We start from the raw sequence: 18,245 nt of genomic DNA, 5'->3' as shown, positions 1-18,245 counted from the left end.
CCCACCTCAACGAATTCCATACCCGCCACGATGTGGAGCTGTTCTTCTGCCACCTCCACCTCCATGCTTTGATCTTCAAAAAAGTTCCCAGCCTCTCTCCGAGGGCACCTTCTCCTGCCTCCAACCTTCCCCATCCACTTGGTGACACCCCGCCCCCTCCCCGCCAGCATTGACCTCTTCATTGCTGACTGCCAGCGTGACGTCAGCCGCCTCAATTTCTCCACACCCCCCCCATCCACTCCAATTTCATCCCTTCCAAATGTGCAGTGTTCCACTCTCTCTGCACCAACCTTATTTGACCTTCAAACCCACTTACATAGGTGGGGCATGATAGGCTGGAGAATGGACCTCTATATTGCCAAGGCCAAACATCAACTCTCTGACACCATACCCTACCTCCCCCTTGACCATGACTCCACCTTGACCCATCAGGCCAAAATCACTCGCACTGTCTGTGCCCTCATTGCTTCCCCTCCACTGCCTCCAATCTCATTGACCCCTAGCTCCACACTGCACAGTTCTATCTGCTCTCCAAGATTCACAAGCCCAACTACCCCGTCTTCGCATGCTCTTGCTCCACTGAACTTACCTTGTCCTGTTTTGACTCTATCTGCTCCCCTCTGGTTCAGGCACTTCCCACCCACATCAATGACACTAACCGTGCCCTCCACCTCTTAGTACCTTCTAATTCCCCGGCCCCTAGTGATTTATCTTCATTATGGACATGCAATCCTTATACATGTCCATACCCCACAAGGATGGCCTTCAGGCCCTCAGCTTCCTCCTCTCCAACAAACCCATCCAGTCCCCTTCCACCAATACCCTCCCCTGCCTTGCCGAACTAGTCCTCACCTTAAATAACATTTCCTTTAATTCCTCCCTTTTCCTCCAAATCCAAGGGGTAGCCATCAGCACTCGGATGAGCCCCAGCTACTCCTGCCGCTTTGTTGGCCATGTCAAACAGTCCCTCCTCTGTACCTACACAGGCATGGGGCCCTGACTCTTCCACCGTTACATCGATGACTGCATTGGTGCAGTATACTTCATTGATTTAACCCACAACTTCCACCCCGAACTCGAATTCATTTGGTCTATCTTGGACGCCTTCCTCTCCTTTCATGACCTCTCTATTTCCACCTCAGGTGATAGTCTCTAGACGGATGTTTACTACAAATCCATAAACTCTCACAACTACATGGACTTCACCTCCTCCCACCCAATATCCTGCAAGAACTCCATCGCTTTCTCCCAATTCCTCCACCTCCACTGCATCTGCTCAGATGAGGAGACATTCCACTCCCAAGTATCCCAGATGTCCACCTATTTTGAACAACGTGCTTTCCCCCCCATCACCCAGACAGTCCTCCACCTCACCACCTCCATTTCCTGTTCCACTGCTCTAACCCCCATCCCCTCTAACTGCAAGAAAGACAGGGTCTTTACCTACCACCCCACCAGTCTCTGCATCCAACGTATCATCCTTAAACATATCTGCCAACTCCAATTAGATTCCACCACCAAGAACATCTTCCCTGCCCCATCCCTCTCTGCTTTCCGCAAAGATCGTTCCCTTTGACAGTCCTTAGTTTGTACCACTTTCCCCACCAACCCCCCCCCCCCCCCCCCGAACACCCTGGTACCTTCCCCTGCAACCGGAAAAGCTGCAAAACCTCCTGGCACACTACCCCCCTCACCTCTATCTAGGGCCCCAAGCAGTCCTTCCGGGTGAGAGAGAGGTTCACCTGCCTGTTCTCCAACCCAGTTTACTGTATCAAGTGCTCCCGATGTGGTCTACTCTACGTCAGGGAGACCAACCATAAACTTAGGGAACGTTTCACCGAGCATCTCAGCTGAGCCAGCAGGGACCAACCCGACCTCCCAGGAGCTCATACACTGGCATTTTAATTCCCCTTCCCACTCCCTTTCTGAGATGACCATCCTTCACCGCCTCTAGAGGAACAACACCTCAACTTCTGCCTGGGCAGTCTACAGCCTGGAGGACTCAACTTTGAGTTCACTAATTTCAAATAACCTCCCTTCCCATCCCCCAACTCCCTTCCATTCCTCTCATCAACCTTTCCTTTTAGCCACCAACTGGATTGATTCCTCCCATCGACCAACCAGGTCGTACCCTCTACCTGTCTTTACCTATCCCCACCTCCCCACCTTGCCCACCCCACCCCCTCCTGCAGCTCCCCCTACACCCATCCCCATTCCTGAAGAAGGGTTACACCCGAACCATTGAGTTCCCCACCTGCTGATGCTGCCTGGCTTGCTGTGTTCTTCCAGCCTCCTGCTTGTCTATCTTGGATTACAGAATCTGTGGTTTTGTTGTCTCTCATCGTGTGCAGGAGCTCACACACTGCCATGAAATGCCATGCCCAGACAATATCTTTCTTGCATCGATGATCCTCCAAAGTAGAGACCTCAGTCTTTGAAACCATTGCTAAAATGTTTTAAACTTGGTTTTCATCCTCTGGGAACTCCTCTCTACCACAATTCTATATTTACAATTGCCTAACGTGTGAAGAAACTAAAGCTGGGCACTTTATTCTAACTGAGGGATGACTTAAAATGAAGCATATACTTAATTGCTCTGTTAATAAAACAAACTTTCTAATACAGTTCCTCTCCAGTTAACATAAAAGAGTCCAAAGTTTACAGTTCTGCCACTCTGGGTTTTGGCCATGATTGATCATTGTATCTGCTTCTTTCAGAAGTTCAGCTCCTTCTCCCTGCAAAAAGCTTTGCAGCTGCCAAAAAAAATATTTGTTTACTTCCTGATGTTGCTATTAGCCAAAAAGCCTTTGACCTGTGGTGCTAATCCTTGTATTTAAGCTTCCAAAACCTTCAGTCTCTAACTGCCTTGCTTGATCCAAAATTGAATAAAACTCTCCCCTACTGTTGCAAAATTATAATAAAGCAGCAGAACACAACCCTGTGGTACGCCAGAAATCAGCCAGCCCACCCCATTGATTAATTTTGCTATTAATCAGAACAAACAGCTTTGTATTATCATGACATTTTTTCATAAGTTTATAAATCCATGTGCTGGTGCATTATTTCTCAAAATGCCACTGTAGACTTTCCCAGAGCAGTTTGTTCCATGTGGTCCATTTGCGAACTCCAAGGTCACTTCTTGATTTCACTGAATTTGTCTGGTCTGTATTTTCTTATTTATAGACTCTAACTTCATTCTGTTAGAGGTAGGTGATTCATTCTGACCAAAGTGTTGTGATGGTAAAAAAACATGATAATCCAGGGACAGTTAATAAAGTTTTAGTTTAACAAATTAAGGATTTCAAATGGTTTTAGATTAATTGCATGTGTTTTATTTTACTATTATGTCTTGCCTTTTTAAGATACAATGATGCAGAGCAAGGTCATAAAAGCTACACAGTCATGGTATTGTGACATGAACACTGAAGAATAATTGTGTTTTAATTTTTACGGATCATTTCATGTTGTGAAAATATAAACAAACTGTTCCTTCCGCACACAGAATACTAATTACATCACAGGAACAATGGGGAACCACTGAGAAAATTTCTCCTCTGGTTAGAAAAGAACAGCAGGCATTAGTCTCAGCAAAGTTAATCTGGAAAGAATACACTGATCTTGCCTTCCTATCTCACTGAGAAAGGGCATCTAGTTGTGAATTATGCAGATTCACTCGAAGCCTATCAAATGCACTAAGATATTAAAAATCTTGATTACGAGGAACATTCCTGTGCATAAGCGGCATTGCCTGTTACAGATTCAGGTCACACTTCTGTGTCAACATTTCCTGAAAGTTTTGTGGTGTAAACAGTCATTGTTATTGTAGGCTTTGGCCACTAAAGTTTCAGAAGTTCCTATCCTGACTGCTTTCATATCTTGACCATGAGTAAAGCCTCATTTTAGTTTATTGTATAATGAAGAGGTTAAAATAATGATTTATATGAATATTTACCATATTGCATTCATGTCTGCATAAATGTAGGTTCAGATCATTCAATATTCTGCATTTAGTGAACTTCACTGCTCTAATTATATTGATATTTTGTTATTTCTAAACAGTTTATTGCATTCTCTTTTTCCCACTTCTCTGATTTTTTTTCTCTCTCAGGGCACAATTTTTCTCAGAGCATGTAACTCCTGAATCACTCGACTCTGCCAGCAAGTGCTGAGAGCTGCTGCATTGTGACCATGTACTTGCTGTATGAGGGAAGTCCTTCCTTTGCCTTTCACTCTTTGAGGAAACACCTGACTTCCACCCAGCACTTCCACACAATGGAAAGCCTGAGTTAAGCAAATCATTATAGCAATGGTAATTCTGTCCAGACTTTCACTTTAACAGTCTATGGTACAGCATGTGATAGCATACATCATACCACTCAGTGTAATTCCGTTTATGGAGAGTCTTTAATTTACAAGATCAAAAACCTGCAATGTAAAGCAAATCACTATTGTTACACTCTTAAATGAGCTGCTAGACAGAATTACTTCACCGATGCATGATGGAGAGCAGACTTGGTTGGATTGCTTCCAGGAAGACATGTCATGGCAAACTGCTGCTTTAAAAGTTTGCATTTCACTGCTCAGCGTGAGTGGGTCATGGGAGAACACTAGTCAGTTCTGGTTGTTCACAGTGGAGGGTTAACCACGTTAAAGGTACTTTTGTTATTGTTCTGTCATCGATACTTCAAATTTTCTGATGGAATGTCATTTTATAGATATTATCTGATGGGTAAAAACAATGTACACATGACATCAATTGAAGTGTTAAAGAGTACACGACTGAGTTAATACTATTTAGCTGTAAGTTTGGTTTATTCATTAACTTCTCCACAGGGAACAATTTGTAACCTTATACTGAAAGTATATCAAATCTATAAAGGAAAAGTGCTTTTGCTACTTTGTACATGCAGATGTTTCCAGGATTTGTTTAGAAGCAACAGGAAAGCGTTTTCCTCTTGTTTGAGATATTTGGTCCATTTAAGTGTATGACTAATCTTTGCTCACAGTTAAGTGTTCAATGAAAAGTCGTTGAATGCTACAGTGACATATGGTTCACCAATCAATGTCCTGTGTTTGGTTCTTGTCAGTGCCTACACCCAACGAGTCATAACTTTAACTGACTTCAGCACCCTAACTATTAAGCTTTTTAATAAATGTTTTGTAATAGTTGTAAAGTTGGTCCACACATTTTTTCCACTCTTAATCGCATCTCTGACCTGGTGAATCTCAAATAGCTTGCTTGTATAAATAAAGAGTAACAAACTTGGAGGAGAACTTGCAGTTCTCCTCCAAGCCACTCCTCATTCTGAATTGGAAATTTATTGCCATTCCTTGAGTATTGTTGGGTCAAATCCTGGAATTTCATCCCTTCAGCACATGGAAGAGGATAAATAGGGTGGTCAGTAGGACTTTAAACTTCTGAGTTGGGGGGAAGGGAAAGTGAAAGCGACAGGGAGTATGGAGGTAAATGGAAAGATAAGCAGCAGGATAGCATGTTTCCAGGCGGATTTAAAATTGAGGCAGACTGAGAATGCAGAAAAAAGCAAGGATAACTTAGGACATATGACTTATAACATCTCTAATAAGGAAGTTAGCATTAAGGCACTTTACCTGAATGCTCGTAGCATTCATAACAAAGCCGATGAATTAATGGCACAGATAATAGTGAATGATTATGATGTAGTAGGCATCACAGAGACTTGGTTACAGGGGGGTCAGGACTGGCAGTTAAACCTCCATGGTTTTTCGACTTATCGAAAAGACAGAGAGGTGGGCAGAGGGGGTGGGGTTGCCTTGTTAGTTAAGAACAAAATTAAATCTATGGTATTGAATGACATAGCGTCGGATGATGTGGAGTCTGTGTGGGTGGAATTGAGGAACCACAAAGGCAAAAAAACCATAATTGGAGTTGTGTACAGACCTCCTAACAGTGGTCAGGACCAGGGACGCAACATGTACCGGGAAATAGAGAAGGCATGTCAGAAAGGCAAGGTTACATTGATCATGGGTGACTTCAATATGCAGGTGGACTGGGTAAATAATGTTGCTAGTGGATCTAAAGAAAGGGAATTCATGGAATGCTTACAGGATGGCTTTTTGGAACAGCTAGTCATGGAGCCCACAAGAGAGCAGGCTATTCTGGACCTAGTGCTTTGCAATGAACCAGACTCTATAAAAGATCTTAAAGTAAGGGAACCCTTAGGAAGTAGCGACCATAATATGGTAGAGTTCAGTCTGGAGTTTGAAAGGGAGAAGGCGAAATCTGATGTAATGGTGTTACAGTTGAATAAAGGTAATTATGAGGGCATGAGAGAGGAACTGACTAAAATAGACTGGAAGCAGAGGCTAACCGGGAAGACACTAGAGCAAAAATGGCAGGAGTTTGTAGGTATAATTGAGGACACTGTACAGAGGTTCATTCCCAAGAAAAGAAAGATTAACCGGGGAGGGATTAGACAACCTTGGCTGACAAAGGAAGTCAGGAAATGTATTAAAGAAAAAGAGAGATCCTATAAAGTGGCTAAGAACAGTGGGAAATCAGAAGATTGGGAAGGATACAAAAGCAAACAGAGGATAACAAAGAGTGTAATAAGAAATGAGAGGATCAAATATGAAGGTAGGCTAGCCAGTAATATTAGAAATAATAGTAAAAGTTTCTTTCAGTACATATGAAACAAACGACAGGCAAAAGTAGACATTGGGCCACTTCAAACTGATGCAGGGAGCCTAGTGATGGGAGATAAGGAAATAGCAGGAGAACTTAACAAGTACTTTGCGTCAGTTTTCACAGTGGAAGACAGGAGTAATATCCCAAAAATTAAAGGGTGTCACGGGGCTGAGTTGAGTATGGTTGCCATTACGAAAGAGATAGTGCTAGAAAAGTTAAAAAGTCTTAAAATTGATAAATCTCCTGGCCCCGATGGGATACACCCTAGAGTTCTGAGAGAGGTTGCTGAGGAAATAGCAGAGGCATTGGTTGAGATCTTTCAAGAGTCACTGGAGTCAGGAAAGGTCCCGGACGATTGGAAGATGGCTGTAGTAACCCCCTTGTTCAAGAAAGGATCAAGGCAAAAGATGGAAAATTATAGGCCAATCAGCTTAACCTCGGTTGTTGGTAAAATTCTAGAATCCATCATTAAGGATGAGGTTTCTAAATTCTTGGAAGAGCAGAGTCTGATTAGAACAAGTCAACATGGATTTAGTAAAGGGAGGTCATGCCTGACAAACCTGTTGGAAATTTTTGAAGAGGTAACAAGTAGGTTAGACCAGGGGAACCCAGTGGATGTGGTCTATCTGGACTTTCAAAAGGCCTTTGATAAGGTGCCACACGGGAGACTGCTGAGCAAGGTGAGGGCCCATGGTGTTCGAGGTGAGCTGCTGGGATGGATTGAGGATTGGCTATCTAACAGAAGGCAGAGAGTTGGGATAAAAGGTTCCTTTTCAGAATGGCAGCCGGTGACGAGCGGTGTCCCGCAGGGTTCGGTGCTGGGGCCACAGCTGTTCGCATTATATATTAATGATTTGGATGAGGGAACCGGGGGCATTCTAGCGAAGTTTGCCGATGATACAAAGTTAGGTAGACAGGCAGGTAGTACTGAGGAAGTGGGGAGGCTACAGAAGGATCTAGACAGGTTGGGAGAGTGGTCCAGGAAATGGCTGATGGAATTTAACGTGAGCAAGTGCGAGGTCTTGCACTTTGGCAAAAAGAATATAGGAATGGACTACTTTCTAAATGGTGAGAAACTTAATAAAGCCAAAGCACAAAGGGATCTGGGAGTGCTAGTCGAGGATTCTCTAAAGGTAAACATGCAGGTTGAGTCTGTGATTAAGAAAGCGAATGCAATGTTGTCTCTTATCTCAAGAGGGTTGGAATATAAAAGCAGAGATGTACTACTAAGACTTTATAAAGCTCTGGTTAGGCCCCATTTGGAGTACTGTGTCCAGTTTTGGTCCCCACACCTCAGGAAGGACATACTGGCACTGGAACGTGTCCAGCGGAGATTCACACGGATGATCCCTGGAATGACAGGTCTAGCATATGAGGAACGGCTGAGGATACTGGGATTGTATTCGTTGGAGTTTAGAAGATTAAGGGGAGATCTAATAGAGACGTACAAAATAATACATGGCTTTGAAAAGGTGGATGCTAGAAAATTGTTTCTGTTAGGCGAGGAGACTAGGACCCGTGGACACAGCCTTAGAATTAGAGGGGGTCATTTCAGAACGGAAATGCGGAGACATTTCTTCAGCCAGAGAGTGGTGGGCCTGTGGAATTCATTGCCACGGAGTGCAGTGGAAGCCGGGACGCTAAATGTCTTCAAGGCCGAGATTGATAGGTTCTTGTTGTCTAGAGGAATTAAGGGCTACGGGGAGAACGCTGGCAAGTGGAGCTGAAATGCGCATCAGCCATGATTGAATGGCGGAGTGGACTCGATGGGCCGAATGGCCTTACTTCCACTCCTATGTCTTATGGTCTTATGGTCTTATGGACTATAGTGGTTCAAGAAGGCAACTCACCACCACTTTCACAAGGGCAGCTAGGGATGGGAAAGAATGCTGGCATAGCTGATGACATCCATATCCATGAGTAAATGTTTTTTTTAAGAAAGGAAATGGTGAGATCACATCTGGAGCGTTCTGCCCAGTTTTGGTCACCTTATTAATGGAACAATGTGAACGCACCGAGACAATTCAGAGAATATGCATTGATTGAGTACCTGGATTAAAAAGTTAAAAATCACACAACACCAGGTTATAGTCCAACACGTTTAATTGGAAGTACACTAGCTTTCGGAGTGACGCTCCTTCACCAGGTGATTAAGGTGATTATCACCTGATGAAGGAGCGTCGCTCCGAAAGCTAGTGTGCTTCCAATTAAACCTGTTGGACTATAACCTGGTGTTGTGTGATTTTTAACTTTGTACACCCCAGTCCAACACCGGCATCTCCAAAGCATGACTACTTTGGATTAAGAAGGTTGTCTAATGTAGAAGGGGTGGAGAGAATATATCTGCTGGAGTATAGAAAATTCAGGGGTTACTTAATGGAAAGATATAAAATCATGATGGGCTCTGACAGCGTTGATAGAGTCATTGAGTCATAGAGATGTATAGCATGAAAACAGACTCTTCGGTCCAACCTGTCCATGCCGACCAGATATCCCAACCCAATCTCGTCCCACCTGCCAGCACCTGGCCCATATGTCTCCAAACCCTTCCTATTCATATACCCACCTAAATGCCTCTTAAATGTTGCAATTGTACTAGCCTCCACCACATCCTCTGGCAGCTCATTCCATACATGTACCACCCTCTGCGTGAAAATGTTGCCTCTTAGGTCTCTTTTATATCTTTCCCCTCTCACCCTAAACCTATGCCCTCTAGTTCTGGACTCCCCGACCCCAGGGAAAAGACTTTGTCTATTTATCCTATCCATGCCCCTCATAATTTTGTAAACCTCTATAAGGTCACTTCTCAGCCTCCGACACTCCAGGGAAAACAGCCCCAGCCTGTTCAGCCTCTCCCTGTAGCTCAGATCCTCCAACCCTGGCAACATCCTTGTAAATCTTTTCTGAACACTTTCAAGTTTCACAACATCTTTCTGATAGGAAGGAGATGAGAATTGCACACAATATTCCAATGTCCTGTACAGCCGCGACATGACCTCCCAACTCCTGTACTCAATACTCTGACCAATGAAGGAAAGCATACCAAACACCTTCTTCACTATCCTATCTATCTGTGACTCCACTTTCAAGGAGCTATGAACCTACACTCCAAGGTCTCTTTGTTCAGCAACACTCCCTAGGACCTTACCATTAAGTGTATAAGTCCTGCTAAGATTTGCTTCCCCAAAATGCAGCACCTCGCATTTATCTGAATTAAACTCCATCTGCCACTTCTCAGCCCATTGGCCCATCTGGTCCAGATCATGTTGTAATCTGAGGTAACCCTCTTCTCTGTCCACTACACCTCCAATTTTGGTGTCATCTGCAAACTTACTAACTGTACTTCTTATGCTCGCATCCAAATCATTTATGTAAATGACAAAGTGTAGAGGGCCCAGCACCGATTCTTGTGGCACTCCACTGGTCACAGGCCTGTAGTCTGAAAAACAACCCTCCACCACCACCCTCTGTCTTCTACCTTTGAGCCAGTTCTGTATCCAAATGGCTTGTTCTCCCTATATTCCATGAGATCTAACCTTGCTAATCAGTCTCCCATGGGGAGACTGACGTAAAAAGGATGTTTTAGAGTTATAGAATCATTGAGATGTACAGCATGGAACCGATCCTTTGGTCCAACCCGTCTATGCCGATCAGCTATCCCAACCCAATCTAGTCCCACCTGCCAGCATCCAGCCCATATCCCTCCAAACCCTTCCTATTGATACACCCATCCAAATGCCTTTGAAATGTTGCAATTGTACCAGCCTCCACCACATCCTCTGGCAGCTCATTCCATACACGTACCACCCTCTGCGTGAGAAAGTTGCCTCTTAAGTCCCTTTTCTATCTTTCCCCTCTCACCCGAAACCTATACCCTCTACTTCTGGACTCCCCCACCCCAGGGAAAAGACTAGGAGAAAGTGAGGACTGCAGATACTGGAGTACCAGAGTTGAGAAATGTGGTGCTGGAAAAACACAGCAGGCCAGGCAGCATCAGAGGAGCAGGGGAATTGACGTTTCGAGCATAAGCCCTTTTTCTGGCCCCATCCCTGGATGCAACCTGACCTACTCTGTTCCTAGATTTGACCTGCTCATAATATGACCTCAATGACACCAGAGATGATATCCCCCATCCTCTCTGACCTCCCCAAAACACTCCCATCACTTATCTGGGCCTTTTGCTACTTTGCCTTCTGACACCTTGCTGATGAAGGGCTTATGCCCAAAACATCGATTCTCCTGCTCTTCTGATGCTGCCTGGCCTGCTGTGTTTTTCCAGCACCACAGTTTTCAACCCAGGGAAAAGACTGTCTATTTGTCATATCCATGCCCCTCATAATTTTGTAAACCGCTGTAAGGTCACCCCTCACCCTCTGATGCTCCAGGGAAATCTCTATGTCTGTATCTCTCTATGACTCTAAGACTCTAAATGTCATTGGGGTAGATTGGAATGCAGCTCTGAGGTTATGGTCAGATTGGCCATGATCTTATTGATTCAAGGAGGTGAATGGTGTACTCCTGCAGTACTAGTGTTTGTTTTCATGTTGTGGCTACACCTGAATCCCTAACATGTTTTAGGTTAGAAAGCCTGCTGATTTTCTCCTATCTTGGGTGTATGTGACTGCAATGCCACACCTATCTGGGTTATCCTTCACCTCCATCTAAAGTGGTCACTCAGTTGTGTCAAATTTAGCACCTGAATGATAAGGCTCAGCACCATCATTCCAAGAAATGTACTCATCTGCATAAAATATGCCACAGACAGTTACATTCTTGTTGAGACACATGTTAATGTACAATTTTAAGTTAATATGCAAGCTATTTAACTGGTTACAATATCATACACTCACATCCACAGATCCCAGAGTTCCTGTGGCCAGACAATCATTACTGAAGCGTAGATATCAGTCTTGCATAAGGACTATGCAGAATCCGTATTGTAATAACCTGTAAGGGAATTGCCCAGGAAAATGAATGTTCCTCTGGGCAGTTCCTCACCATCTGGTACCTCCAAAAGTATCCATTAAAATCAGAGATTTCAGTATTCAAGTAAACAGTTACTCAGGATAGGTTAGTTTATTAAATCCCTATTTAATTCCTGACTAACTATGAAACTGAAGCCCCATCTTACCACACATCCAACTACAATTCCAATAATCTCAATAACCCAAGACTCTGATCCCACGTCCTTTCTCTCCCTGGTATCTGACAACACTGCATCCACTGCATCCTGGGGATCTGACCCCCTTCCCCCACCCTCGGACCTGACCCAAATCCACTCCAGCCTCAGCATCCCTTCGACTCTGAGCACCCCATTCCCCTGCCGGAGGATCTAACGCTGCTCCAGACGTGACAACCTCTGGGACTCAATCCCTCCCAACCCTGCTGCCATACCCACAACCCCGACATCAACCAAAAACCTCTCCGGACCAGAAATCTCACACCTTCTTTCCCTTCAGGAGCAAACACGCACTTCCTGTCCCTGGATGCAACCCGACCTCTCTGTTCCTAGATTTGACCTGCTCATAACATGACCTCAATGTCCCACACCAGACATGATATCCCCCACCCACTCTGACCTCCCCTAAACACTCTCACTTATCTGTGCTTTTTGCTACTTTGCCTTCTGACACCTTACCCACGTGACACCTTAGCCCCTCCTTCCCTGACACCTTACTGATTTGTCACCCTAATCTTGCTCCTGCCTTATGTATTTACGCTTTGGACAAAATTGCCAAAATGTCTGTCTGTGATGATTGTGGAAAAAGGTAACTGACTCCTGCCAAAAATAAATAGCAACATGGCTTGCCTTCTCTCAATTGTTCTCTGTTACGAGGGATCTGTCAGAATGATAATACGGCTCCATATTTCTGAAGGCACTCTGATTGAAATCTCCTGTCAGCAGTGCGGAACTCTTTGTTGTGCAAAAAAGGAGCAGATTGTCAATGTGTGTGACATTGCCACTCCTTGGCCAATCTGGTCCTGTCAGGATTCTGATCCTACAGTACATTGTATGCACAAAGCAAACTGACTGAAGGCACCACATGGACTCCATTTCACAGACAAAATTGTTGAAATCAAATCTGACCAGAATGTTACATGCTGGAATGGCATGTATCTCTCTTAATAGTATAAGCTGATCTGGTCTGGAATCTATACCATCGTACAACCCATGAACAATAAATTGCCAGCGACGTCCATCTGCTGAGAATATCTTTTTTTAAAAGTTCCAAGCCATAGAACGGAAGGCCAATTAACTGTCAGATGAACATTGAAGTCAGGATTGAAATGAATCTTTGGTGTTGACAGGATGTTAAACATTTGTTGGGTGAATGTTAAAAATTCTTACGGTATTAGTCAGAGTACACAGAGTTCTCCTGTACCTTGGGTTACATCCCTCCATTAACTAGACCTTTACCTTCTGATTAATTTTTCAAAGCTATTTATGGAATTGTGCAATCTGAAAAAATACCCTTACTACACTTGCTGACATAACAAGTAACTGCATTTTAATAATTCATGATATGCAAACCAATTTGAGGCAATTCCAACAGACACAGTGAAGTGTTATTATGTACATAAGGCTTTTACAGCATATTTTAAATAACACTGCTTTAAATATCTGCATGCATATAACTTGGGGGTGACGGTGATCAAGCCTTGAATTTGTTGGAACCTTTTGTTGAACTCCGCGAACTCTGTAAATGACTCAAATTTGATTCTTTATAGATTAATTTCTTGGTGCTACTCAGATTAAAATATTGAACACAGCTGAAAATTATTAAGCAACATTTTAAAAATAGACAATAGTACCCTCCAATTATTTGCATTTCATTTGTTCTCCATTTTTAAATGTTATTCTTTACATCTAACTTGCAATTTTTGGAATATTTTTCCCCTGCTGTTATTATCCTTGTTCATTATTATTTTCATTTTTGTTAAATAGTCTGTAGCACAGAAGCTAATTGCAATTGACGACCTGCAATTTGTTAATTCCGAGGTCAGAAGTTCCAAGATTTTCTCATCTATTTATTCGCCTTAGTTACATATTAAGCTCCATGATAATGTGAGTTTAAATGGTAAGCAGGATGTATTAAGGTGAACTTCATTTTCTGCTGTCAGGTTTCATACTTGCTTTGTTGTTCAAATATCTTGGCATTTGTATAAATGACCCAAATGGGTGACATTACTTTGATTACCTGCTACATATCTTGATGGATCTGAATAATGAGTGGGATGTATCACAGGATGTGCTAGCAACCATTTTACATGATCAGTGTAAAAATACATCAGATCAATACATTTTTAGATAGCAAAAGGGAGGTCTTATTTTATCAGTGCAGCTTTGCTGAATGTTGGACTCATGGGAAGGTGAGCAAGTTAAAGTTTATTCTATTCTTTTATTCAGTATCCCAAACGAGCTAGTATCCCAGCTGGGCTGCTATATTTTCTGTCACGCAGGTCGAAAGTGAGGAAACAGAACTGTTTGAAATGTGCGCTCTGTTGCCAGCTACTGTGAAGATTTTGCAGGGGGTAATTTCATGAGGGCATGCTTGTGCCCTTATACTGCTGACCTTTGTCCTTTCACCCATGGTCCTGTCAGTCACACAACAGGACCCTAGGGTGAGACACACCGCTATTGCAATAAGGAAAATATTCAGAACAGGTGAGCTGCCTGACCTCCCAGCAACATGTTGAAAAGTGATTTTGCAGCAAGCAAAAGCATTTTAAAGCATTTTTTGAATGTTTGCTTATGCTGTCTTGTACACTGGCAAAACAAACCAAGACATCAGAGGTAGCCCTGTGTTTGTGAATCTGAGGCCTATATTTTACAGCCTTTGGGTCTGTGCTAAATGGCTTGATAAGACAGCAGTAATAGAAGCCTGGTATCTCCAGCTAAGATGGAGAAGGCAAAAAGGGAAGAGAAAGCAGGAATGCTGTGATTATCCAGGTAACAGCAAAGTGAGTGAGGGCTATGACTGCAAGTGAGGAGCCCATAGATGCAGCCTGGTCCAGTCCATGCACTGGGTGCATATTCCTGAGCACACAATGTCCTTGCACTATCATTACAAAGATAGTTGCTGGTGCAGCATTGAATTGCAGAAGTGTCTTGTAACTGATGTATTCATCTGTCCATATTCCTTTTGTTCATCTTTGCAAAATAACTCAGCAGTCACATCTCTACATTCACCTTCCAAACCACTGTGCCACCTCCTTTTGTCAGAGTCAGAGTCAGAGTCAGAGAGATGTACAGCACGGAAACAGACTCTTCGGTCCAACTTGTCCATGCTGACCAGATATCCCAACCCAATCTAGTCCTATTTGCCAGCACTTGGCCCATATCCCCCCAAACCCTTCCTATTCATGTCCCCATCCAGATGCCTTTTAAATGCTGTCATTGTACCAGCCTCCACCACTTCCTCAGGTAGCTCATTCCATACACGCACCACCCTCTGCATGAAAACATTACCCCTTAGGTCCCTTTTATATCTTTCCCCTCTCACCATAAACCTATGCCGTCTCGTTCTGGTCTCCCCCACCCTAAGGAAAAGACTTCATCTATTTATCCTATCCATGCCCCTCATAATTTTATAAAGCTCTATAAGGTCACCCCTCAGCCTCCAACGCTCCAGGGAAAACAGGCCCAGTCTGTTCAACCTCTCCCTGTAGCTCAAACCCTCCAAACCTGGCAACATCCTTAGAAACCTTTTCTGCACCCTTTCAAGTTTCACAACATCTTTCCGATAGGAAGGCAACCAGAATTGCACACAATATTCCAAATGTTGCCTAATCAACGTTCTATAACATCTGAACATGACCGCCCAACTCCTGTACTCAATACTCTGACCAATAAAGGAAAGCATACCAAACGCCTTCTTCACTATCCTATCTACCTGCGACTCCACTTTCAAGGAGCTATGAACCTGCACTCCAAGGTCTCTTTGATCAGCAACACTCCCCAGGACCTTAGCATTAAGTGTATAAGTCCTGCTCTGATTTGTCTTCCATAATGCTTTCCTCTCTTTCACTGCATGCTCACAATAGGGCAAAAAGAGTCAAGATGGAGGGTCGGCCTCCTCCTCCCTTTATGAGGAGAGGATGCTGACTCTGACTGCCCCAACGTGACCTTGGGCAGGAATTGGAGTCTGCCCTTGACTTACTGTGTCAGGAACTCCTGAACAAAGGCTATCCTCCTTATCTTGACTAAGGCCTCCTGACATCCATAACAAACTTCCTGCCTTTATGTCAGCAGTAAATGGCAAACCAAAACAACAGTCATATAAGCCTGAGATCTCTGGCTGAGGGGGCAAAGGGAAAAAGAGGCAAGGGAAGACAATGCAAAAGAAGGATTCTGTTAGCATCCAGGTAACGTCAAAGTGAGTGGGGGCTATGACAGCAAGCAAAAACCCTGGAGATGCAGCCTAGTCCAGACCTTTGGCTGGGTATGTGTGTCCCTGAGTGCACAGTGCCCTTGCAGCATCATTAAAATGATAGTGGCTAGTGTAACATTGAATTGCAGAAGTCTCCTGTTAGTGGTATATTCGTGTGTTCATAGTCCTTGCTTATGTTTGCAAAAGAAGTCAGCTGTCGCATCTCTACATTCACCTTCCAAACATGTGACCACTACCACTCATGAGTAGTAGATGCATGGGAACACCCACACGTTCCTCTCCCAGTAACCATCCTTACTTGAAACTATATCCACCATAGCATCACTGTCACTGGGACAAAGTGCTGGAACTCCTGACCCAACAGTGGATATATCTACACTCCTGTGGTCAGCACTGGTTCAAATTGTCAGCTCACCACTATCTTCACAAGGATAGGCAAAATGCTGTCCTGGTCAGCAATGATCAAATGAGCAAATAGAAAGATTCTGTTTTGTCATTTCTAAACACACAGCAACTTTAGCTGACCTTCTGAAATCATTTACAGTCCCTCATAGAGTTTTCCAGAATCTTTCTCTTTTGACTCTTCACAGGTTTTTTTGATGTTTTGCTCAAATCCAAATCATTGAGAAAAACTGTATCTGGCCTGGGCCAGTGTCCCTATCATTTTCTTTCTGGCTGCGCAGAACTCTGAGGTCCATGTATGGCAGTGGCTTCATGAACCAGAAGTCAATGCAGCAATTGGTGTGCCAATGCCAGTCACTGTGCTTGGAATGGCCATGTGTGCATGCTGTCATGCAGTCTAAAGGGCAAGTTGGCCCCGACACATAGAGTACCGCACTTCCAAACTTCACCCAATCTCAATAAAACCAAAATGCATTGCTTCCTGTCCATCAAAAAGCTTTCTAACCATTTTCATGCAGTTCCACTGCCTCCAGATTTTGAGACAAACCTCTTGTGGGTCACTTTATCAGTTGCAGCAATGGGCAGAGAAATGGCAGATAGAATTTATTCTGGGTAAGTGCGTGGTGCTTAATTTGGGGAGATGAAATACTAAGAAAAAGTATACAGTTAATGGCAGGACCCTGAACAGCATTAATGTGCAGAGGGTTCAAGTCCATAGCTCCCAGAAAGTGACCACGCAAGTAGATATGATGGTAAAGGAAGCATATGGTATGCTTGCCTTTACTGGATGGGGAACTGAGTGCAAGAGTCAGCATGTCATGTTGCAGCTTTACAAGATTTCAGTTAGGTCACACTTAGAGTATTACATTCAATTCTGGTCACCACATTACAGGTCGGATGTGGAGGCTCTAGCGAGGGTGCAGAAGATGCTGCCAGGACTAAAGGGTATGAGTTATAAGAAGAGGCTAGAAAAATGCGGGTTGTTTTCTCTGGAGTGGCGGAGACTGAGGGGAGATTTGCTAGATGTCTATGACATGAGGTGCATAGATAGGGTTGACAGTCAGAATTGTTTACCCAGAGTTGAAATGTCTAATACTAGGGGGCTTGCCTTTAAGACGAGATGGGGAAAGTTCAAAGAAAATGTGAAGGACAAGCTTTTCACACAGAGTGATAGGGGTCTGGAACACGCTGCCAGGAGTGGTGGTGGAGGCCAATATGATAGGGACATTTAAGTGACTTTTAGATAAGTGCATGAATATGCAAGAAATGGAGGGATATGGATCAAGGGCAGGCAGAAGGGATTAATTTAATTTGGCGTAATGTTCGGCACAACATTGTGGGCCGAAGGGCCTGTCCCTGTGCTGAACTGTTCAATGTTCTATCAAACGTCTTCTGAAAACCCATTTACTCTGCATTCCTTACCAAAGCTATGGTATAAATATCAAGCCAGACATGCTCTAATATTACCAAGTGATTCTTTGACATTGAAGTACATTCCTGAGCAAGTATAGGATGCCAGCTCTGGCAGGCAGTTTCTTTGCAGACCTTGCTGTGAGAAGGCTAGTTCGCTTTGCTTTTTATTCCGAATATGGTAGCTTTCCCTATTGTTTTCATTACTCATAGAAACCTGTAGCTATGAACAGATTCATCACTGATAATTCTTTAAAAAGGGAGCTTACCATCTGATCAAGTTATTTTCCAGTTTGGGAAGGGTGAATGTCTGAGCAGCACAGGATCACCAAATTTGGAAAGTCCATTTGGAGATGACAGTGTAAATCAAAAAT

At 43.7% G+C, this 18,245-nt stretch overlaps 1 long non-coding RNA gene across 2 annotated transcripts in view; it reads left to right on the top strand.

Moving 5' to 3' along the window:
• The first annotated feature begins 4,165 nt into the window (after positions 1-4,165).
• LOC140465581 (uncharacterized) overlaps positions 4,166-18,245 on the top strand; it is a 33,959-nt gene continuing 19,879 nt past the window's right edge. Inside the window, exon 1 of one of the 2 annotated variants that reach the window (XR_011955124.1) lies at positions 4,166-4,309. This is a non-coding gene — a long non-coding RNA (uncharacterized lncRNA). Of the gene's footprint in view, positions 4,310-4,342; positions 4,654-18,245 lie in introns of those variants that run through there. The other variant, XR_011955123.1, reaches the window with a different exon arrangement.

The sequence above is a fragment of the Chiloscyllium punctatum genome, chromosome 42 (assembly GCF_047496795.1).
Source record: "Chiloscyllium punctatum isolate Juve2018m chromosome 42, sChiPun1.3, whole genome shotgun sequence".
Taxonomy (NCBI): Eukaryota; Metazoa; Chordata; class Chondrichthyes; order Orectolobiformes; family Hemiscylliidae; genus Chiloscyllium; species Chiloscyllium punctatum.
This window is presented reverse-complemented; position numbering and strand designations above follow the sequence as displayed.